Source organism: Motacilla alba, chromosome 5 (assembly GCF_015832195.1).
Source record: "Motacilla alba alba isolate MOTALB_02 chromosome 5, Motacilla_alba_V1.0_pri, whole genome shotgun sequence".
In the NCBI taxonomy this organism is placed as follows: Eukaryota; Metazoa; Chordata; class Aves; order Passeriformes; family Motacillidae; genus Motacilla; species Motacilla alba.
The window spans coordinates 31,460,477-31,484,832 of record NC_052020.1 but is presented as its reverse complement, the minus strand read 5'-3'; the positions used below and the strand labels follow the sequence as shown (position 1 = coordinate 31,484,832).

Sequence of the window (24,356 nt, the reverse complement as noted above, 5' to 3'; positions counted from 1 at the left end):
AAAATAGCAATACATACTTCTGTTTTGCTTGGTTTTTTTGTATTCTGTAAGTGAAGATATTTTTTTTGGTTAATGCTTAGACTATGCTCTAGTAAAGTCTGTTGGCTGTCACTATTCCCTGTGGTTTTTCTCATTCATAAAGCGATAACATTTTGTATACAGTAAAATATTTTATGGTTTGTCATGCTAGCCACAAGCACAATACCTCACCTACCTGAAAGTTGTAATAAGAATCAATCCATAAGACTGCAGTGGTATTGAACAGCACTTACACTTGTATAAAGTAAGCAGACATTTTAAGTGCATGTGTTTTCTAATCTCTTCAAGCTTATATTTGCAGTAATGTTCATGCTGGTATCTGTGATATCAATTTGTTTATAAATAGTTATTAATTTGTCTATATTCATTACTTTATTTTAATTTTCTCCTACATAGGAACAAGAAAAAGAAGAAAAACCAAGCAACCTACAAGTCTTTAGATATGCTAAGGGACAAAAAATTTGCATTTAAGTGCCCTGAGTGCTAGAATTTGTTTATAGGTGTGGTTCTGATTAAATAACAATTCACTTTCTACACATGGGCCCCTAAATCCCAATGCTCCAATTAAGGTGGGGAAAACAGATGATGATGATGATTATACTATTATTATTACTACTATTATTAATTTTGTCCTAGTATAATGACAGTAAATTAATCTATGTGTGAAAGGAAATCGCTCACAAGCATTTTTCTCTGTAAGAACTCAATGACATATGACAGTCAATAATTCAAACAGGGAAAACAGCCTATAGAAACTTCATCAGTTTCTGTGTTCCATTCTGCACTGCTGTGTGATACCAAACTTCCATTCAGAAGGAAATATTTTTCATGTGTGCACTATGCAAGAATTCACCAAATGTGTATAATTGAAGCATTTAAACCATGTTAAAAATTAGGTGATACAGCATCTATTTCTTCTTCCCTCCCAGATGTATTCATTCCTGGTCTTGACTACTGCTGTTCTTAATGTTTTAATTATGTAAGGAAGTCTAATTCTGTTAAAGCAAGTTTAACACTCGCCTATTCAGAATGCCAGAAGGAATTCTGTAGCCCAAATGCTTGGCTTGAATGGTTTTGTGAGCCAGTTTTTGACTGGAGTGGTTTGCAAGAGCAGGTGTCATTAAAGTCTACGGAAGAGTTGGGTTTTTTGAGTTGTTTTTAAAAAACTCCAGAAAAACAGCAATAAATGAATAGGCCTTCCACAAGATGATTTGACAACTGTTAACAATCACCCTTTTTCTCTGACTCCTGCTGGTTAGTTGAGATACTTAACTGAAGTTTGTCAAAGCAAAAATGAAACTGATTTATTTCAGCTTTAAGTAAAGTCCAGTGTTGTCAGCAAACATACGTACCAACAAGAAGCATCAAAAATTTAACTAATGAAACAAGTAATTACTGAAATCTAGTGCCAAGTTTATTAAAAATTGTTACTGAGTCTGACTGTCTTCCCTAAATAACCTTAGAACTGGTAAGATATAGCTGTCAGTGAGAATTCCTGCCAGCCATTTTTATTCCTTCAGAAATTGTGCAGAACTGTTTTGGTGAAGTGGTATAAACCTTGAGGGCAGCAGAGATTTCTCTCTTGTTAGCCTTTTTGAAAGGATTTAGTGAGGGTAGTGGAAAGTGGGAGTACTGCGCCTGCTCTGATTTAGGAATTTTTATGTAGCTTCTCAGAAACTTTTTAACCTCTGAGATGTGATGAAGTATTCTGAGCCCTGGGTATTCCTTTCTGTGCTTGGTGTGCTTATTCTGGATCCCAGTACAGCATGTCTTAATATGAGGCCTGTGATTGAGGCTGATATATGTTGAACATTGAACAGGAATACATTTTTAAAAGGTATAAAGAAGCTAATTCAGGATTTAGAGATGAGATTTGTACGTTTAAAATGGGAAATCCTAAGGGTTTTTTAATCTATGTATGGGGCTGACCTTATGTAACAAAGCTATATGTCTGTAAGTACTAGTTATTGTTGATAATCACTGGTCTTTGCTTGCTTTAGGGCCAATGATAATTTGGAAGTTTCATAGTAGGATAGGCTTTGGGTAGGTATGTTTGTGCTCTCTTCAGGGGGTAGTTAACTATCTCATTACAAGTTCCACTTGTGATTCAAATGATACTGATCTGTGCTACTGATGTATGACTGTGCTACTGATGATGAAAAAAAAATTTGGCATCGCTGTCTCTAATTTCTGAAGACTTTTAAGAAGAAATTGATTGCTGGTACCAATTGTACATAATGAGCATGCCAAGGGAATGCAAAATAGTAAAATTAAATGTTTGAGAATTTTTGGGTTTGAGAACTGAGGGTTTTTTTGTGCTTTTGTGTAAATAAAATCCATGTGGCCAGGATGCATGAATTTTGATGATTTTATTAATAAGACAGATACATGGTTGTAATCAGATTGCTTTGAGTTTTGCTCTCAAACCTTCAATATTAGGAAATGGCCAGTTTTCTTTTTTTTCAACCTCTTGCCTCATTTACTTCTCCTGTGCCGGAGAGCAGGATTGTGTCTTCTGGTCATGCGCAGGTAGTTCTGTGTAATTGAAAACTGCATCTTAGTAAGTGTCTAAGTAAAATTCTATAAATACTAATATTTTAAAATAAAGCAATATTCTGACAGATTTGTTAGGGGTTTTTTTGTTTGATTTGTTTTTTGAGTTTAGTCTGATTTTAGTCTTTAATCTTCATATTTCAACTATACGAGCATTTCAAATGTTGGTAATATCGCTGTAATTGCATCCAGACTTGTAGCATGCTGTTTCTTACATTCTTTCTGCTAATGTGATTTTCTTAATCATTACCTGAAAGTTAGGGTTTTAATGTTGGGGGGTTTTTCCCCACCAGTTCGAAGCCTCTCACTAGTTTTTGAGAAGTTTATTTGAGGAATAATACATTTGCTACGTTGAACTTTGGTTTGGTTCTTTTAAGGCAGTAATGACATCTGTTATGAGAAGTCATGCACACTAGAGCCTGGGTTTTCTGTGGTGTCCCTCATGTATCCTACAGGAATGGTGTTGTAGTTCAGGCCTGTAAGTTCAAGGTACTTGTTGCTCTCATTGACATGAAAATGCCAGATGGTTGTCATTTCTTAGTGAGTAAAAAAAACCCAGTAAGTATGTCTTCTATCTGGATCTTTTTTTCCTCTTTCTGGAGGAATTGGGTGGGTGGGGAAACTGGCAGGTAAACTGTGTTCATAAAAGCTTCTACTATGTTGTGCTTTGTGGTTCCCAAAGAAGCTAGTGTGTGTAAATCAGGCCATTATTAATTACACAGTTGTTTTAATGGATTAGGACCCGTAAGTGTCTTGACAGAATCTTGCTTCATCTTCTACTTCTTTCAGCTTCCATAAAACTTTGTAATGGATGTGTAACCACTGCTTGAGCAGTCTTGTGATAATTTCTAGCACTGCACTTTCATGCTTTCTGTTTCTGTACTGAACGGGGCTAGCTTAAAATATCTTATATTGTCTTAGGTGTATTCAACTTGACACATCCTCTAGAAGAGCCCCCATATGCACCTTAAAATGTACGTGCTTTGTTACTATGGTGATGCGGAAGAATCGTGCATGTTAACAACCCACGTTAGGTAATGGAGGATTTGCAGAAATCAGTTAAGCATCTGCCTGGGACATGGAAAACTGAGTCTGTTACCATACCTGTGCCCCAGCCTCTTGGCTGCAGGCAGGCTGAGGGAATCTTGTTATGAGATTACCTGTTTCCCTGTTTTCAGGTTGTCTGAGGGGCGAAGATGACTTTTTGCTAATGGTTTTAGAAGGTGAAGTAGTCTTGCCTTATCATATATTTTAAGTATCTTCTATCCTATACTTAGGGTGTTATACATAGTGTAAAGGAGATGCTTGGGCAAACGTGTGTTTGTCACTGATACAAACCTCATTTTGCTTTTCTTCAAACTACCTGGGCTGATGATGCATGAATTCACAAGCTTTCATTTCTCAGTTATGGCTGCCAGCAAATCCTACACAAGGAGAACATGTCTGCATTAATTCCCCTGAAGCAAGGTAGAAAACATGAGCTCTTCATCTATTAGTTGAAATCTGGATGAAGAACAGGTCTGTTCAAGGAAGCTATTTCAGAACACGTGAATTTAGAGTGCTGTGCTTTAGTGTAATTTCCTGTGGAGGCCTTTTATTTTCTTTGTTCTAGAGTAAGTTGTGGTTAACTAGGGGAAAACTAATAACCTTAGTTGACTAATTAGTGGAGCTTTTTCCGGTTCTCTCTTCTTTCCTTCTCTGATGTACTTTTTTAAAACTATAGGTTTTTTGCATTAAATATTTTGTTTATTTTGTTTCTTTGTGGCTTTTTGTTTGTTTTTCATTTGATTGCTTTGTTACTGCTGAAAGTGATGTATCTTTTCCATGTTTTGAATGTGTGGGTTTTGAAGTGTGTGGGTTTCTCACCATCTTCATAGATTTTGACTTGTTTTTAGTAGTTTTAGGAAGCTTTTTTTCCGAATATTTCTCTATTAGTATTCTCATGTAGGTTATCCTGAAAAACTTCTCTGGAAAGTAAGCCACTGGTTAGTGTCTCTTGGAGATGTTTCACTGGCCCATTGAGCGTCCTTACAGGTCTTAATACCAGGGTTTACCCTTGAGCAATGCTAGGAAGAAGCTTGTCTTTTACCACTCTGGAACAATAAAAACATAACCCAAATAAAAACATGTGTTTATTTTGCTGTAGAAGGAGAGAATGCTTCCCACAGGCTACAAGTTCATCTTCTGTTCATCAGTGAAAGAAGAAGACATTACAAAAATGTTGAAAATCAATGTTGAGTCACTTTTCTGCTATAGAAAATTCAACTTTTTTGGATAGTTGCAAACAAATCTTTCTGAAGGAGAACTGCAGTTAGATGTATAGGTACTTTTCAGAACAAAACCAGAATGTATGGATTAGACTTGAGGATTAACGAGAAATAAGTTTACCCAGTCTTATTTCAGCTGGTTTTTTAGGCATGAGTGGCTCTTGGCAAATCTGTGCTGCTTGAGCTTGAGCCCCTCAACTGAAGTTCACTGGATGAAGTAAGAGCTTTTAGTTTGTTTTAAGATCCTCATGCTCCTTTCAGTATGAGCTTGGATCAACTTAGCATCCCAAATAAAGCATGATGTTCCGAATCTCCCCCATGTACTTCAATAAAAGATCATTTCAGTAGAGAATTTGCAAGAGAGATCCTAATTGTATTTCACATGGCAAACGAGGAAGGATCAAGTGGCACCTCTCAAGGGCAAGAATGATTTTGGTCAGCTTTTCTGAGATTGCTTCGCAGTTTGTTTTAAAGGCAATTACAGTCAGGTAGTGCAGAAACTGTAGTATCCTACAGTAGAAATTAATTGCTTTCTGTTGTTTTTGTTTCTTCACTTATATCTATGTGTTTTACAGTGGAGAAAGCATAACTGTCAGTTACAGCTTTAATGTCTGTGATCTCGGGTGTATTCTGTGAGAGGATTTTTTTCAGTGTTGTTACTACTTGGCTTCCCTTATTTTGTCTAAAGAATAAAACAGTATATTTGATTCCTGTTGAAATCGGTCTTAATAGTTGAAATTAAAGATGCTGTTCAATCTTTTATCATTAACCAAAAAAAAATGTGGCTGTATAATGTTTTCAGTAGGATATAGTTTCCATTAGCTTTATTTACACTGGGAAATGGTGTTCTCCAAAGGTGTGATCTTACTTTCCTCTGCAGTGGGTTCTTACTATAACTCAGCAAATTATTTTGTCAGGATGTATTTCTGTTTGTCTTTGAGATTTGTCCTTTATCAATAACAATGCTGGACAAAAGTAGAAAAATCTTTTGGTCTGACCTTTTCTTCATGCAGTATTCCAGTAGATCACAAGATGCTCAGACCAATAGTTCTCACAGTTTAAATAGCCAGCTACTATTTGTATTCTTTTCATTTCCATGACAGTATGATCAGAAATTGCTGTAGCATCTGGCAGTGCAAGTAGGGAGGTTTATGTATTCCTTCTGTCTATCTGTTTTTGAAGATTTGATTTTTTCCTAATGATAAACTTAGGTTCGTTAACCTCCAGTCTCTCAAGCTCCATTATGTACCGTTTTCTTCACAAAGGAAAATATTGTGCGTATGCTTTATTCATTCCAATACTAGACTTGCACTGCAGTTTCTCAGTCTTGGCTGCTACCAAGTGAGGTTCCAAGATCCACAGGAGTGAAGTTGAATTCAGTATTAATCATGTTCCTTGAGATTACACAAAATTATTTATCTGTGGCTGGCTCTGAAGGGTCCCAAAGTTGTTGCTCCTTTGTAAAAATACACAGAAAAGGGTACTCACAAGCAGATCTTCATAATTTATGGGTGTTTTAAGAGATATATGTAAATGCCCCCTCTCCCAAGCAGTATGAAGATTTGTAATGATATATCTGATATGTGCTGTCAATGGGTTTGTTGTTAAGGTTTCTGATAGCCTACATTATTTGAAATGCTTAACTCTTCAGGATACTTTTGCGGGTTTGGTTTGGTTTCTTTTCAGACCCTTTCTGTTAGCCTGTGAAGTATTTCAGAATAAACTACAGTTGTTTAAGTACACAAGCCATTTAAAATAGAAATAAAAGATAATTCCATTAATGCATTGTGTTTAATCAACACTGACAAATCCAGTTTCACTAAATATAAGAGTACTGGTGCTGTCATTTTGACACAAAATAACTTTGTCTCTATGTAGTTAATAGTCCCCTCTTAAAGCAACTAAAGCAAATTTACAGTTTAAATCAGTTAATGAGAGAGAGTGGGAGTAGATTTATTTAAAATCTACTGAACTTAAATGCTCACTTGTTTGCTTTTTAATGGTAAAACAGATCTGTGGTTTGAAATGGTTTGGGGAAGTTGTGACAAGGCAGGTGATGATTCAGAACTGTTGAAAGACTACAGAGGGGTCAGCTACAGTTTCTCCTTTCTGGGAGATTTGAAAATGGCCCTTTGAAAATGTCTGAGAAACTCGATAGACATTGAAGATGTTCAGAGATGCCGTTCATATCTGGACAGTATTCCAAGAGCATCACAAATTAATAAGGACTTAGTACTGTATTTTGTTATTTTAACTTCTTAATGCTGCTGTCACCTGAAGATTAGCATGCTTTACATAAAAACATAAGAATTTCCATAAAGGATCTGGCAAAAAAATTTTTTACATCCTTTCTCTGACTTTTCCATTTACTATGAAACTTGGTTAAATTCCAAATGTGTCTGTTTCCTCATCAAGAGGTTTGAGCTGAAATATATTATTTCTTTCTGGATTCTTTGGTGGGAAACCTCACTATGTGGTTGTTTGGTAGGGCTTCATTTGACCTTAGCAGAATGTTAGGTTTGGGTAGTTTATCTGTTCTTAATTGAAATGCTATGTTTTCAGGCATTTAGAAGTTCAGGCAAACTGAAATTGCTATGCCAGCTTCTGCAGTTTTAATCTTTTGATGTAACTGGCTGTTCATGCTTGATGGTAGAACTTGAAATTAGTCCTATCTAAATGAAGTATTTCAGTATCTGTGTACTGTATGGGTATTTCTTTTCTTGCAACCATTTGTTTCACAAGAAGCATGTGATTGAGGGAAGGTGATGAGGGAAAATGGTAAGCAAGATGTTCTAGGGAAGAACTTAGCAATTCAGTTTTATTAGGAAATGCATTGAATTTATGGTCATGTCAGTGTAAACTGTCTTCTTTCTGATGTTAAGGTGGTCTTTTAGCAGATAGACAAGGGGATTGGGAGGTGCTGGTGCTCTTGGGTTTTGTCCTTGAACAAGCACCTCATGAAGTAGGGGGGAGATTGCCTTTGTTGCTTTCCTTCAGTCTCTGTTCATTCAAGGTTCATTCATTAATACTTGGAAACTGGGTGGGTGTTTCGTTGGGTTTTTGTTGTTGGGGTTTTTGTGTGGTTTTTGGTTGTTTGTGTTTTTTTTAAGATGCTACTTTACACTAGATACAGGATTTATTGATTACAATTTAGGTACTTCAAAATTTGCCCGTGTATTCCACTTAAATGCAGGTCTGTCATCTTTGTACACAAAACAAAATATGCTTAATGGAAATCAATTGAATTCAAGGAAATTCTAACTGGTTTTTTGGGCCAAGGCAATACTGACTGCAAATGTGAATTCATATGGGTTTGAGAGAGCTGCTGAGTGTTTTTAAGTACATTTTTTGTGTTGTTGAACTATAGTTTAATTGTACAAGGTTTGGTTTTGTTGCATGCAAGACCTTCTCAACTGTAAAATGTTTTTTCAAGGGTGGTTTATTAGAGAGATGAAAGTATGAAATGAAAATAAGGGCAGGAGCACGGAAGGACAAAAGTAAAGCTGCTGTAAGGGCTACCTGTGTCTACAAAATATAGTAGTTCCTTTCCCCTAATTAGAACTGGACCTTCTGCCAAGACAGGTCTGCTGTTCAAGCTGGGGCTTGCAGTAGGTGATATAGACCATTCTTCTAATTCTCAATGGCATTGATGGAACCTGAAGCTACTTTTCTCTGCTCCTGACTGTCCTCGTTAGAAGTTGAAATGAAAGGCAATAGAGACAGTAAGATAATGCTGAAAGGAAAAAAAAAAAAGACTAACAAGGAGAGAAATCTGGGGCCTAGTTTTAGCTATGCATCTAGAAATCAATTAGGCAAACTGCTGGCATGAAATTTCTAAAATTATTTCAGATGCCTGTCTTGCTATTTGAAAACTCTTCTTGTAGGAAATTTTTAAGGTTTTTCATTGAAGTATATAATACAGTGAGCATTAGAGTCCTTTATTAAAGACTGCTTCTCATTTTGAATTACTGCCCTGTTGCCCAGTGCATTGAGTTCTGGAAAAATACCTAGTAAACTCCACAGCTTAATTGATGTTCTGTTTGGCAGTGTTGGAAGCTATAGATAGTTTGTCTAAGAATTGCTTCCAGTCCTACCAGTGGTATCCATGGCACTAGTAAGAAAGCATTTTTAGGCAATTTTTATCGGCTTCACTTGTTAGCTTTCTTGCTACTTAAAAGAATGCCCAAACACTATTCTGAAACTTTAAAGAAAATGCAAAGAGAAGTTTAAATGTCTCTGTGGGCTATACAGCTGCCACTCTTTATATGAAGAATGACAGGCTTCACCAGAATGTCTGGCTCTTAAAGCAGGAGACCATGATGCTGAAACACATTAGAGCAATGTTATTTATATTCTGCCAAAAGCAATTATCTTGCAAGACTTATAAATATGTGTTAGCTTTTATGTGTGTGATAAACTCTACAGACTTCCAGAGAGAACTGTAGGTCTACTCAGAGTGATATATTTAAATTTTTGCAGGACTGAAGCCCAAGTGTTTGCATAAAAAGATGTTTCTAGTTGCAGGCATATGCTGATTATTCAGTAGTGTGGCAGGAGTGTTTGGGATTGGTCTGCTATGATTAGGATTGTTAGTATGCCGAGCTAAAGAGTTTTGTATTTAATAGTATTTGATAAGAGTTGTTTAAAGAAACCTGTCTGGATCCACTGGTATTTCTTTTCAGCAACAACTTCTAAGCTCCCAAGGGCTCTTATCTAACCAAGTACCCCTATTTTTAATTTCTGTGAATCCTTTACTTTTTTCCCCCGTGAAGATGTATTACTCCTTAAAAGTACCTTCAGTTAGCTCAGGCCCTAAAACTGGCTTTGTTCTATGCTGTGTCTTTTTGTCACCCTCTGACAGAAAATGAGCTCCACTGTTTGAGAGGAAAGGCCTGTACTTTGGATCTTGGCTACCAAATAGAGCAGCTTTTCTGTTCACCCCACAGCTGTTGTTAATGTTTCATTCTGCAACTGCTAGAGGATGGGCAAGTAACCATCCTCATACGAGACAAAAATATAACTCCATTAGTCAGCTGGCGTGGGTTGTTGAAGCAAAAATGCAGGCAGTATTTTCTCCTGATGGAGAAAAATCCATCACATCCTATTAAAGTTGCCATTAGCTGACTATGGGGCAATGTACATTTCCTGAATTCATGATTGCCTGTTCTCCTTACTTTGATGGCTGTCTACTTTAAAACTTGTAATTTAGTCAAACTATTATAGGATCATGTTACATCTCTGGGGTTAATTTTATTTGACGCATAATCTGTCTGGGAAAAACTCTGAAGAAATAATGATGTTTGATGCTAACTGAACCTCAAATTTCTTAAATTATTGTAGTGTGAATTAGAGAACCTCATTCCTAAAGAGGTTCCATGAGATTTCTCAAATCCATATTACCCTATATGGCTTCTAAGATCTAGTATTTAAACTCCTTGCTGTTAAACACAGACTTTTAAGTTTCCATCAAAGATGGCATTGGGGGGAGGAGGGGGTTGTGATTTTTTTTGTTGGGGTTGTTTGGATTTTTATTTTTTACAGCTGTCTTCTGAGGGTTGAAAATGTGATAGGCTAGTGGCATCTCTGACATTCTCTTGCCAGTCAATATTCATTGTAAAGTTTAAATGAGGGAAAGTTATAATCCTTCAACGTTTTTACACTACCATTTGAGCCCTTTAAGGTTTTTTGATGTTTAATCTTCATAAAGTGAAGTTATGACCTAAATCAGAACCAAGAAAATGAAAAGGGGCCATCTTTTCCTAGCTGCTTATCAATGAAAAGAAAATTATTTTTCTTTTGTATTGTGGAAGTGTGACTCTTCCGTCATATCTAGAGCAGTGTTTCAATAGAGGACAACTCTCTCTCTGAGGGAAATACATATGTGGTCAGGCTTCTTCTTAGTTTGATGATTAGGGATTTTGTTGAAATCTCTTATTTTTTTAATTGTTTATTTTAATGTAATGTGGGAAATGTACAATCTCTTAAATTGAGAGGGATGAATATTTAACCTTAACACAAAGCTTGAATGGTTTTTTACAATAACACTTCTGGTATTAGTGTATCAAATATCATAGATCATTGGTGGCAGGTTACAAGTGCATTAAAGGCAGACTATTATGCAATTCCTATGCTGAGTGAACCATGTCTATTTCCACATTGTGTAGGATATTGATGAAGAAATGATGCAATGGAAAACTGGTTTAGTTTTGGTCCTTATTCCAGTAATGTTTCAATATAGGCAGATCCTGGATGTATCTCCATCTACTTGACAGTTCTTTGTCTCTGATGGTTTTCATGTTTTATTTAGGGTAGGTAATCAGCAGTGCCTTCTGCTGCTTCAGTTTTGCTCCCTATTCCCTTAAGTAAAGCTGCTTCTTGTTCTCAGTAAGCTGTCTGTGTCGTAGTAAAGAACTGAAGAACATAGCAGTGAGCAGAAAAGTTAAATAGGAAAATTAGAGGACTGTGTTGTTATACAGATATAATGACTCTACTAGTTGAAATAAACTAAAAAGTAAAAATTACATAGCTCCAGCTGAGGGAACTATTTTCTGTCACTTCTTGCATGCTCATGTATGTTGTATACCCTAAAACCTAGTGTAAAAATGTTGACAAAATTTTGTGCTAATTTACAGAAGAACTTGGTTGCTGGGCTAAAAGCTGTTGTAAAATGCAATTATTAATTTATTAGATTGAAAATAAAATCTCTGTGAAAACAGTTTTTAACTTCCCAGAAAAGAACATGAGCAGGATCCTATTTCAGTGTATTTGATCAGACAATTCTAATTTTACCAGAGTTAAACACAGGTTTCATGGATGTAAAGGCTGGGTCCTTTTGGGAATCCTATCAGCTCTTCACTGAGAGTAGTGGAATATCTCCTCAGGTGCTGTGTCTTGGAGTGGTTTTCCTACTGGATTTTTGCAATTTGGTATTCAATAAAACTTTAATGCTTTCCCTTCATGAAAGGAAAATCCATTTTCACTATGTTTCTGATTGGCCTGGGTTTGTCTAGCAGCTTCCAGGCAGCCATGGAGGTTTCAGAGTCAAACCTGTCTCTCTAGTCTCACTCTCCAGCAGTGAGCTTATCCTCTGCATGCATTGCTTATCAAACAGGCACTGTTTTTTCGTCAGTAATTTTCTTTATGTCAAAGCCTTCCTGCATGGTAAACAATACCTGCGAGTCTTTGGTTTTTCTCTGGACCACTTGAAGTTGCATGTAGGCAGCTAGATAGAAGCTGGAGCATGCTTTTGTGAGTATGGACAGGGCTGCTCTTATCCTTGAAGTAACATTTTCTGTACTTCCTACTTGTTACAGTAGGCCTAGATGTAGTAACTGGTCTAGGCATGTGGACACTGGTATCTGTGGGCTCTTGCTCTTTCCTGCTTCTCTTCAGATTGGCTTGGTAGGAAGCTTGTTTTGCCTCTTACGAATTGAGAGAGATTGCCATATGGTCTGGTATAGTTCATGTACACAACTGTGATCCAGTAGAGGAAAGGCAAACTCCCAACCCCCCTACTGCTGTTTCAGAAAGGAACAGACAGGAGGAAGTAGGAGTGAGAACAGATTTCTGGATAGATTGGTAGGCAGTGGGGTGAATTCTTAGCACTTCCCACCAGAAGTCTATTCTAATAAGCATCGGGTTTTAACTGTGTGTGTGCTGCTGAGGAAGCTGGAATATGAGTATGAAGAGTAAATGCATAAATAGACTTAGAGGGATAATTTCAATTTAAAATCATAAAAGTGTTTCTTTCATATCTGAAACAAGGCTGTGGTGCTCTCAGCCTCTAGCTGGGTGAAGTTAATCATGGCTTGATTTTTTTTATTTTTTTTTAACTTCTATTTTTTTCGAACTCTACATTCAACTGAATGTATGGACTACTGGCTTTATGTGGAAGACACTGCTGAAGCAGTATCCTGACTGAATGAGTCTTTCCTAGGGTTCACACCTAGGAAGTACGTGTATAAATAGATCGAAAGTGATTGAAAAATGCCAAATGCAACAGATTTTTCTTCTTGATTTCTGGGTCCCTTAAAGCAAAGGGGTAATGTTATTTGTTCCCAGAGTGTACAGGAGGAACAAATGGATTTTTATGTTGGACTAATGGCTAGGATATTGGTCATCAGTTTCAGTCTGATTTAAATCTTTACTGCTTTACTGAGTTAAAATAGTAAACAAGTAGTAAACAGGCAGTCTATTTAGAATTTTAAAAATATGTAGACTATAGAGCAACTTCTGTGGCTTTCATGTGGATAAAAAAATATTTTATACATATATGTGTCCCCCAAAATTAATATTTTAGATAAGTCTTTAAAAACCTATGCAAACCTGCATTTCTAATGATGAAGTATAGTTTTGAGCTGCCAGTGAAAGGCATAGTTGACATTCACAGCCTTGGCCCTAGACATAAGGGGCACATGACTGAAGGTAAGTTGGGGCACTGATCTATCAGAACAATCTTTTTGGGAGGATGGTTTTTCTGTTTTGGTTGCACAACTAGTTTTCTTTACAGTTGTATACTGATTTTAGTTAACACAAAGGAGGTATTAGAATTGTACCCCAAGACTGGAGAAGAAAGGGGTAGGAGTTGAGGCTGGATTTAGGTGCAGAGGTTTAGCTGCTTTCCCATTATCCCATAAAAGCAAATAATTTTTGCTGCAGACCTACAGATGCTGAATCACTGATAGAGCTCTGCATTTATGGCTGCTCAGACATCTCCTATGAATAACATCTTGCAATTAATAAGGAATTCAAAAAATGAGAGATCTAGGTAGCATTTATGTGCTATGCATAGTACAGTGTACTCCTGTCACATAACCGTTCAATGGAGCATCACCCTTTAATTTGTCTCCTGGAAACACATCATCTGTCTGTGTCAAAATGCTTACATGAGTGCAATCTTTTCTTTTGAGTGCCAGTTTACTGGAACCCAATGTTAAAATTTTGAATCCATGGATTTTGTATTATTTCCTTGCATTCTCAGCAAATGCTGAATAACTTTTTTTAAGTAATGATCCTTATTAAAGGATGAATAGCTGCAAAACTTGTAGAGTTTTCATGTTTGGGGCTTGTTTTTTTTCTTCTTCCTCTTTTGAAAGAGGAGATTTGTATTTCCTCTCCCTTATGTGCTTGGCATAATAATGCAGGAACACGAGCAAGGTGGTGGTGGGGGGGGGAATGTTTACAAGCAACAGTGGTTCATGATGCCAGTAGTACTGTGGTTGGAAAATGTGTTTTACCAAGAAATTGACTAATCTCAATTCAAAGTATCTCCTTAACAAGTAGTTAGCAGCATGGTCACTTCAACAGTTTTTGTTTTTCTTTATTGTGAATAAATGTTTTTAGTTGCCAAGTTAATTTTTCTAGGTTGTTTTTAAAGCCTTCTTTTCTATTATAAAACCTTTTCTGGGTAATATTTCCTTGATTATTGGTGACTATCATCATCATAACCGCATCAATGAAGATGAAGTGAAGAATCATTTCAGGCAAATCACATTTGTTTGCTGAATAGTCAACTTTTTCGAAAACAGAGGCTGCTATAATTCCTTTCCAGTGTAAAGATCCAGACTGAATACTCCTAACCCTTCCTCAGACTTTTAGTAGTTTGCATTCAGACTTCTAAATTCATACAGTATGACAACTATCTTTAGTGCTAATTTATTGTAAAATTATTGGTTTATTAGTATAAAAGTTTGGCCATATATGCTGTATCAATGTTTTAATGTGCAGAAAGGTAGTACTCATTTATTTTATATCTGCACTGGAAATAATAGGTTTTGCATGGATTAATGATACACAGATTTAAAGCTGCATGCAGGTTATATGTGCTTTTAAATAGATCACATCTTCTTGTGATGTATTTTCAATTGTATTTCTTGAAAATTGTTGTTTCACTACATTAAGGGATGAACATTTTAGTGTTCAGAATACCTATTTTCTCTGCTACCAGAGTTAATCCCTTTGCACCTTCTGGAATCAAGGGTGGTTTCCCTTTGTGTATTCAGTCATTACATAAAGGAAGTGGTTTGATTTGTTAGCATATAAGCTGGGTTTAACTAACACAAAGAGGCCCAAAATCTCTCACAGTAAGAATTCAGAGAAAGAATGTTTTTTCCATTACTTTTTTTACATGTTTGGTCCTCATAACTCCTCACATATGAAGCCAAAAAACTTGATAAATAGATTTTCTCTTTATGTTTATACTGCAGAAAAAGGTCAAATGTGCCAAACTTTGTGACTTAAATCCTGGGTGTTTATATTGTTAGTTGTGTCCTAATCTCAAAATACATATGTAATGTAGAGAAGCAGGCAAGTTCCAACTGGGCTGTAATTTACTGATCAAGACTGGATAATTGTTCTGGATTGAAGATGCTCTTTCTTCTGGATTATTTTTGATTCACATCAGCTTTCCCAATGTTGATCACTGCAAAGCTTCAGAAGCAGTGGAGAAAAAGTGCATGTAGAAATAAATGATCAGGGCAAGAAAAGGATGGAGAATGCTTCTGGCAACAGTGCCAGATCACATTACTTTAAAGTGCTTAGAACAATAACTGTAGTGTAGGTATGCAAGTTGCCTTGGATTTATTAGCAGGAGATAGCGTAGAACTGTCAGTAGCTTTGTCTTCTCTCACAAATGCACAAGTCTCTGTTAAAGGACCTCCTGAGATCATGCTGCAGAGAGTAGTTTGAAGAAAGATTAAAAGAAATCTGATTGCTCTGCATTTTCAGCTGTCTCTGCTTACTCATTGGAAATGCTTCTTAAAACCATTCTTTCCACTTCTCCATGATGCTTACCAGTTTTCCACCTGTTAAAACTGTTAATATGGTATAGATTTGGCTACAATAACTTGTATTTGCTGGAAATTACTTAATGAATATACAACTTAAAATGAAAAATTTCGATCTTACTCTGGGTTATTTAATTGGAACTAATCTTACCAATTTTTTCCAAACTTAAATTTGGCTGCAAGATTTTATACTGCCCTTTTAATCCAGGAAAAAAAAAAATTAGTGTATTGTAGAAAGCCATAGCATAACAATTGCATGTCAAACAATAATGTGCATTGTGATTATGCTTCTCATTGATGAAGGGCACCTAGTTTTTCCTCATGTGTCTGCTTCTTGTTTAGGAAAAGTAGATACTGTTTCCTTTCTCTTTCCTCCTTTTTCTGTATCCCTTATTTTATTTTTCCCTCTCCTTCTTTTTCTTCCTCTTCTTTTTTTTTCCTCTCCTTCTTTATTTTCTCTTCTTTTTTTTCTTCATTACTGTTATTTACTTGACAGCAGACAGTTTATACAAACCATCGTTTTTCCCCCAATCTTTTTATGTCACTGACTTCTGAAGCATCTATTACTTCACTTTGGTTATTTGACTTCTGGCATTTTAGCTCCCTCTTCTTCCCCTTAAATAACACTTTAGGCAAATTTTTTTTTTTGGGTGCTTCCTAAAGAAACAACTGTGTCAGGTGGTTTTTGTTAGTGGTTTGATTTTTTTTTTTAATCATCTTTTTATGTAGAATAGGCAATATTAGGTTTTTACTCAGTCTTCTTTGAAAATAACTCATATTGGTGGTTGTGTTGAGTACTGGGCACACAACACTTTCCAGTCAACACAGGGGTGAAGAAAACAAGGATGAGCTACAAGGATTTGGCTACCTAATGGTATCTAAAAATGCAGTGACAGTTCTAAAATTCTTCTACTCAAATAATCACTTCTCTATCAGTATTACTATTTCTAAGAATTCACTGACTAAAAAAGTCTTTTATCCATTCCTCCCAATATTATTGAACTTACTGAACTTATGAATCTGTCTAGGAATTGTTGCATGACTAGAGAAGAGTCTTTCTTCTCTTCCAACTCAATTTAATTTCTTGATACTTGAGCAACCAAATTTAAGAAGTAGAGCCCTCAAAACCACTATTTTACATGCTGTATGTAAAGCTTATATGTGATAAATGCATTCCTAATGTTGGGTTTTGAGTAAAATGTACAGTATTCTGTCAGATGAACATGTGTGATGCAGCTGATACTTGAAGCTTAAATTCCTAAACAGTGAACATTTTAGCTCAAAATTTAGAGATTGTTAGCACCCCCAAAGCAGTTACTTGTAATATGCTGTTGGTCTTTCAACTTTGCTTTTCAGCACGGATAATAAAGTGCTGATTGCTTTTCTTCAACTAACAAAACAGTTAATGACTTCTCCTTCCTTATTTGAATTATTTGGGCAGTATCCTTGCAGATAAAAGTACTCAAAATTAATTTTTATTTATAATAAAGGAAAATTATTTGTAATCCTCACTGTTTTGATTGTAGATCCTGTCCTTGGAGTATAAATATAGAAGGGCCTTCTGTTGCTGCAGTAAGAGCAAAGATCTGTAACAAAACACATGGGTACTAAGGAAAGAGCCAAATTGAAATCCTTGAGTTTGATCTTCTCCATCTACACTTATTTGTCTGTTCTACCAGTTTAATTTCTTCTCTTTTTTTTTGAATATATAATGTCTTCTGTCTCTTTAAGCAGAGGTATTTAATTTTCTGGTTGTATTTCTTCAATTATGTAGCCATGATTCATTTCCAGTACTGTTTAATACAAAGGCAAAAATGTTTTTGGAATGGCCTCATGTATATCTCATTAATTTAGTAAGGTTTTTTAGTTCTGTACTTTAGCCTATATTTTGTAAGGCATTACACTTTATTTTGTATAATAAAAGGGGAAAATGCCATTTAAAACATTTTTACAGGGGTTAGTAATCAGCTTTGTCTAGTAAAGCTGTGCAACATTGATGTCAGAGCTGCACCAGAAAAAAAAATCTGCTTAGCTGTTCCTATGTGACATTTTTGTCTCATAGATTGACTGCAGCTGAAAGGCTGTTGTTTCGTTCCTTGCTTGGATTCTACTGTCTAAAAACTGTTTTGAGCTTGCATTGCACAGTGTTGCCCTTGCTTTCTTGGTACTCTAATCATGTATTTTGTGCAGTTTGACTTAGCTGTCTCCATCGCCTTTTTCAGAATTTCTTCCATAGGATGAAGTTCCACCCTAATTTATCATAGAATGATTTGCAATCAAAGGGAGCCCAGAGGTCATCTAGTGGAAGATTTGGGCAGGGGCATCTTCCACTAGACCAGGTTGCTCAAAGCCCCATCCAAGACACCCTTGAACACTTTCAGAAATGGACCATTCACCACTTTTGTGGGAAACCTGTTCCTGTGCCTCACCACACTCACAGTAAAGAACTTCTCCCTAATATCTAAGCCTATCTTTCATCAGTTTAAGGCCATTATCCTTCTAATGGTATTAATGGTTTTAAAAGTCAAAAAAAGAAACAAGGAGATGTGATTATAACACTAAATTATCTCATTATCTCATAATTTCTGTTGTAACCCTTTGTTTAGGGTTGTGTTGTTGCCAAAACAAGGAAAACATATCTGGTGGATCCCTTTTAAGTTGCTGAATAGACAGAGATCTAGTGATTACTGTAGGAGTTCTCATGACTGTCATTTATAAAGTGTGAATTTGTTCTTATTTTGGTTTATTACACATTTGGTGAGGAAGGGGAATGCATGTGTACTCCTTACTCTTTTTCTGTGCAGTTGCTCACAAGTTTCCAAACTTTTCTTCTGGAAAAGCAGCAAGTAATGGATAAATAAATAATCTTCATTTTGAACTCGGAGGCCTTGCAGTGCCTTATTATTGCTTGTCTCTGTGTTATGTTCATACATGACCCATGTATTCATTACATGCAGTTTTTTAGTAGAAACTTCTGAAGAATAATACTTTATCAGTAATTGGAATGGGGAATATAGTAAACCAAGGCTTAGTTACACATTTTTTGGGATGTGCTGTTAAAATTTTTCTGTTCTGACCTTAGGGCCTTTGGGTCACCTATTTCTATGCTTAGACTACTGGTTAGACTGCTAATTATTACTGAGATTATCAAACATAATAATACAATTATATAATGGCTATGTAAGTTACATTATTCATGTGGATGTGTGACAAATATAAAGGGCATACTGTTGAAATATTTTGTATAATCTTATTAATATTTTGTTTTTTCTGGTTTGATGGACTGTATTTGTCTTTCACTTGTTTATTTCTGTTTACTTCCTCTCTCTGAAACAGTCATGGTTTGTTAAAACTACAGAAAAGACTGGTTCAAGCCATGAAATATGGTGCTGTGTAGCAAGGGACTGGTAACTTCTTTTTTTGGTCAGTGAACATACACCTTTGAAAAGGTTCTGTAAGTTCATGAGCTTCTTTCTTAATGCTCATTCGGACTTTCTTTTTTACTTTGACTTTGGTGTTGTTAAGCATTTTGCAGTTTGCTTTGTAGTCTTTCTGTTTTGTTGGTGCAGACATTAATGATTTGTCCATTTGTGTATGTTCGAAATGTCCTTTTGGATGTTTACTGGTTTTTTATTATGTTAAAAGGAGAAATTTAGCATTAGGGATTGTCTTAGAATATAATTTACTTTGCAAAATCACTTTCATATCCTGTGGTTGAAGTCCTTGAAAAGGTAGCTCAGTGTAAATGTTAAGACAAGCTTTATATTTAACAGTATCAATGAATGATGCTACAGTTTCAATTCACATGGGTTTAAACACATGAGTGTTTCTTGTATACAATATTCATTAGCAATCTCACAACTCAGCAAGGCTGTTTGAGTATTTTTGTAAGTGTGGATATGCTTTATTTGGTTCCAGGTTCTGTTCCTTTTCTGTGCAGGCTGAGTGGGAAATGCATGCCAGAAATTACCTGTACCTTTTAGAAATTTCTTTTGATGTGACAAGAATAAAATTTGGATTTTGTGCTTGCCTACCTAATATCAAGTGTTATTTTAGGTACGCTCGGTAGGTCTGATGCTTTTTTTCTTCCATAATGCATTGCCAAAAGTTCAAGAATATGTAGCAGTTCACCCTCTAACCTCTGTCCACCAGTAAGCAACTCTGAGCTTCATTGGATTATGCTCATTACAAATGCTCTCTGGCCCAAAGGGTCTGGAGCCCAGGATGACCTGACAGAAATTCAGGCAGGGTAAATACAAAAAAATCTCTGGTGATGTTTTCTGGCCTGTTTGTGAAAGTATAACAGCTTTGTGCTTTATTTTTGCAATATAAATTCTTAGGTGGAGGAAAATAAGAGCTATCTGAGCTTTTGTGGAGTACTATTCCTAAATACAGCAAGCAGTGGGATAAAAAGTACACAGGTGCTTGTTTGAAAATAATATACTTAGTACAGTCTGTTGTACCTTAGGGTAATTAAAATTGTTTATAAGAAATGTGTTAGTTACCTTCATCTTATTTTAGTGGTTTAGAACTTTATTACAAAATGGCTTGTTGATTAATGTATTCACATCTGTTAACAGGGGTTCCAGTCCTGAAATCCATAACCACAGTGGCTGTTTGACAGAGTGATCTAATGGCACTTGCATACTTCATACTTGGACTTTGTGAGCATGTGAGACTGGAGGACAATGGCTGTGAGGGAAGAGAGAATTCTGACCTGTTCAGATACAAATATTAGCTAAAATCTTTCCATAAATTGTTGTCCTAAATTGTAGTGTTCCCAGGAAAATGAAAAGTGCAACTGAATCTGCAAGTTTCACTTAAAAAAAAAAGTCTAGACTGGATGGTGTTGTCTGATGAAATTTACTGGAAGTGTCAAGTTGTCTTAGTTTCAGTGGAATCTGCCTTAGGGTGCAGACTTGTGCTTGTTTGCTAAGGAGCTCAAGAAAATGAAAAGCTTGTGTTCCATCATTTCTTTAGATGTTTCTTTGTTTTTGCAAGGTTGGAAAGAAATGGTAACTTTTCTCACAAAGAACACCCAAACCCTCTTTCTCTTGCTTCATTTGTGGGCTTTTCCATCTTTCTCTACATGTTTCCATGGTAAGCAAATCAGAATTAATACATGGCATCAACACCCAATAGCTTGGTAAGAAACAAGTAATGATTTCACAGAATTAAAAGAGGGTACAGACAGTTCTGTGCTATAAATGGAATGAAGAGATTCCTGTGGATCTTTAGAAATTCTGAGGTAAGGAAGAAGCAAAAACTATGAGAATATATGCAGAGAAGGGAAGACAGGCTAGAATAGAGAGTAGATATTTCTGGAGTTATGTCTGTCAGCATTTAAAAATGAAGCAAATTTAGGAAAACCCATTAAACTTGGAGGGTACATGAGTACAAGGATCTGACCACTCGAATTATGTTACCTATCTGCCTAAAACTGGATGGAATTTAATCCAGAAGTCCTTGGTACCAGCAGTCCTCTGTTGTGAACAGGCAGCTGTGGAAGTGGTCAAAAAGCATTTTCCATGTCCAGCTTATCTCATAAACTACTAGAAAGGGAAATTACTATTTATTTATTTCTGCTACATGTGTCCAAAACCTGTAGAGCCATCTTTAAATGCTACCTAGTCTTTTTAATTTTTGTGGGCAGGGTAGAAAGAAAAATAAGTTTGTTTGGGTTTTTTATTTGATTGTGCATTTTATATTAGATGCCGTTTTCGAAGTCATATGCCTTGACCAGAACTCTTTCTATTATGAAAACTTAGGCTTTCAGAAGGCAATGTCTTTAAAAGAGGTAGAATCCAAGTATGTGTTGTTATCTTTAGTATGATAAAATATTACTTCATTTAACCAACCTTTATACAGAAGTAATAGAAACTAGCTACAATTATAAAAGAATAGAAAATGCTGGGGAACAGGGCTAAAATGTTTTTCATACAAATGTCAAATACGTACTTTATATGTAATTTTGATGGGTTTCAAACTTCAACAGTTTCTCCATTCTTCATATGTTCTTGTGCTTTGCAAAAGAGCTGACAGCTGCAGCCTTTCTTCCTTGCAGCATTGATTACTTTACATGGACATAAATCTTAAATTGTCTGTATTCAAATAGGAACACTATAACCCCATTCCTACTTCTAAATTTTTAAAAATTATTCCTATATTATGTCCAAAATAACACTTCATGAGAACAATATAGTACTTTGACACTTGTTCATTTGAGTCTCATTTTCTCTTTTGAATTTGGAGGTACACTGTTAAACAGCTTGTTTTATGAGCCTCTTCTACTAAATAATAATTGTAATAATGTATTTTTGGTTCCTTCAAGATACCAGTTATCTCTTCCTTACCTAATACTGTTTCCCATGTAGCTTTTTCCTTTTGCCATTTTGGGTTCAAGCTATTTTGCTTGATAGATCAGGTTTCTGTAAATAGAATTTCTTCTTTTTGTTTTCTTTTGTTTTATTGGTTTTTTGGGGTTTGTTATTTGAGCAGATATGTTCCATTCAAGTTTTTTGACAAAATCCAAAGCTCTTCAGTAAATCAATGTGGTTACCAATATCCTAAATGTAACAGCATTTGTCTGTAGTTCCTTCTAGAAATCCATGTCTTTCCTTGCTAAACTCCTCAAAGAAATAAACTTCCAAGGCATAGTAGCCGTGCACATTTGCTGTTTATTGTGAGGAATACCTTTTGCCTCCTTTTAAAGGAGAAAATCTGACAAGTCTTGCATTCTACCAGTGTAAGAGTTTGGGGTATATTCTGATTTGGTGATATAATTTTGAGAGGAGAGAGGTAACAGACATGTTAAGCAAAGCCTCATTTAGTAGCTGTTATTATGGCAATATCCTCTTCATTAAAAAATAAGAACATATGCTGTCATACATTTTCTTGATGTAAATTATGTCTTCTTTAGCATTTGTGCTACATTTGCATCTCCTTCTGTTTTAGGTACGTCATTAATATTTTATGCCACTGGCACTCACTGTCTAAACCTTTAGTAACGAAGGGTTTATAACATCAGCAGTGTACCCATAAGGTCATCTGGTATTGGTGACATTATTTTTCTTTCTGTATTGAGTCAATACTCAGAAAATGCTATCTGCAAGTAAAACCGACTTTAGTGGTCTGACAGTACCTTTTGGTACGAGGACATGCATGTACTCATGAGCACTTCTATAGCTGGGAATCATAAAGTCTTCTGCTAAGCTGTTTGGATAATAAGAACCATAAAAAGCCAGTCTATGCTCTGTTGGTAAGGCTACAAACACAAAACTATATTGCACCAGAAGTTGGAGGGAGTGTGTAAAGTGCCAGTCAAAGGTAAAGAGCCTTGATCCATGACCATTTCACATTTGGAGACCAGCCTGGAGCTGTTATGTGGGTGCCAGCAAAGATAGTGTAATTTCATAGCAGAGTGTGTCATGATTTTTTAGAAAGCTTTTTTTTTCCCTTAGCCTTGTCAGAGTGTTTAAATAGCAGTTTGCACAGTGACAAGTCTTGCTTCAAAGTATCATGAATTCTTCTAAATTAACCTATATATTTATGGATTATATTTATGAAGTTGTATTTTATTGAAATTGCTGTGCTTTGAAATATGATATTGAAGAAAAGAAAGAATAATTGAGATTGGAAGGCATCTCCAGTTGTCATTTTCCCCACTGCTCAAGGAAGGGTCACCTAAATCTGCTTACCCAGGACTGTGTCCAGATGGATTGTGGAACTCTCCAAGGATGGAGATTCCACCATTTCTCTGGATAACCTGTATCAGTACTCAGGTGCCCTCACAGTGAAGAAGTGGTTGCTGATGTTCAAATGGAACTTCCTGTGTTTCAGTTTGTGTCACTGGTGCTCTCACTGGACAGCACTGAAAAGAGCCTCTGTCTATCCTCTTAGCACCCTCCCTTGAGCTATTTGTGTACACTAATACCCACAAGTCTTTTCTTCTGCCTAAGATGTCCCAGCTCTCTCAGCCTTCCCTCATATGATGGATTCTTCCATCTCTTAATCATTTTTGTTGCATCCTGCTGGACCCACTCCAGGGTCCATGTCTCTTGTGTACTGGAAATCCCAACACTGGACAAAGCTCTCCAGATGTGGCCTCAGTAGAGCTGAGTAGAGACAGAGGATCAGCCTCTGTGACCTGCTGGTGGAATTGTTGGCCTCCTTTGTCCCAAGTGCATGTTTTTGGCTTGTGTTAAGCTTGGTGTCCATATGAAACTCGAGGTCCTTTTCTTCAAATCTGCTTTCCAGCTTTGAAAGAAATTATAATTCTAAATATTTTTACCAAAGCTGAAAGAGTCAGTTTCTCTTATGGTTCAGTTTATAATTCCACTTGCAGATTCAGGTTTCTTGATGGTAGTGGTAGTAGCTGTATAGTTCTAAAAAAAAGAATTTGCAATTACAATACAATTGCTTTAAGCAACATTTCTGAAATCACTTTTGTTTTTCAGTCCTATATTAAAATGGAAATGTGCAATATGCAGTACAAGTAGAAGAATGGCAATGTTTAATATGAAGTAGGAGAGAGCAGATTTGCATACTGTTGAAACTAGGATAAAATACATGTAAAGCAACAAGATGGCTGCTTCCCCACTATCCCCAACATCTCTTCCCCTTTTTTACAATTGTGTTCCTTCCCCAGCCACCAAAAGCAGGTTTGTTCCTTAGTTGTTGAGCTGAAGGTCTCAGCTTGTCTTGGCCAGTGATG

General features: G+C 36.1%; 1 protein-coding gene across 2 annotated transcripts in view; it reads left to right on the top strand.

Annotated features, from left to right (window-relative positions):
* SPRED1 (sprouty related EVH1 domain containing 1) overlaps positions 1–24,356 on the top strand; it is a 58,195-nt gene that overhangs the window by 6,341 nt on the left and 27,498 nt on the right. The gene's annotated exons all lie outside the window — the stretch shown is intronic.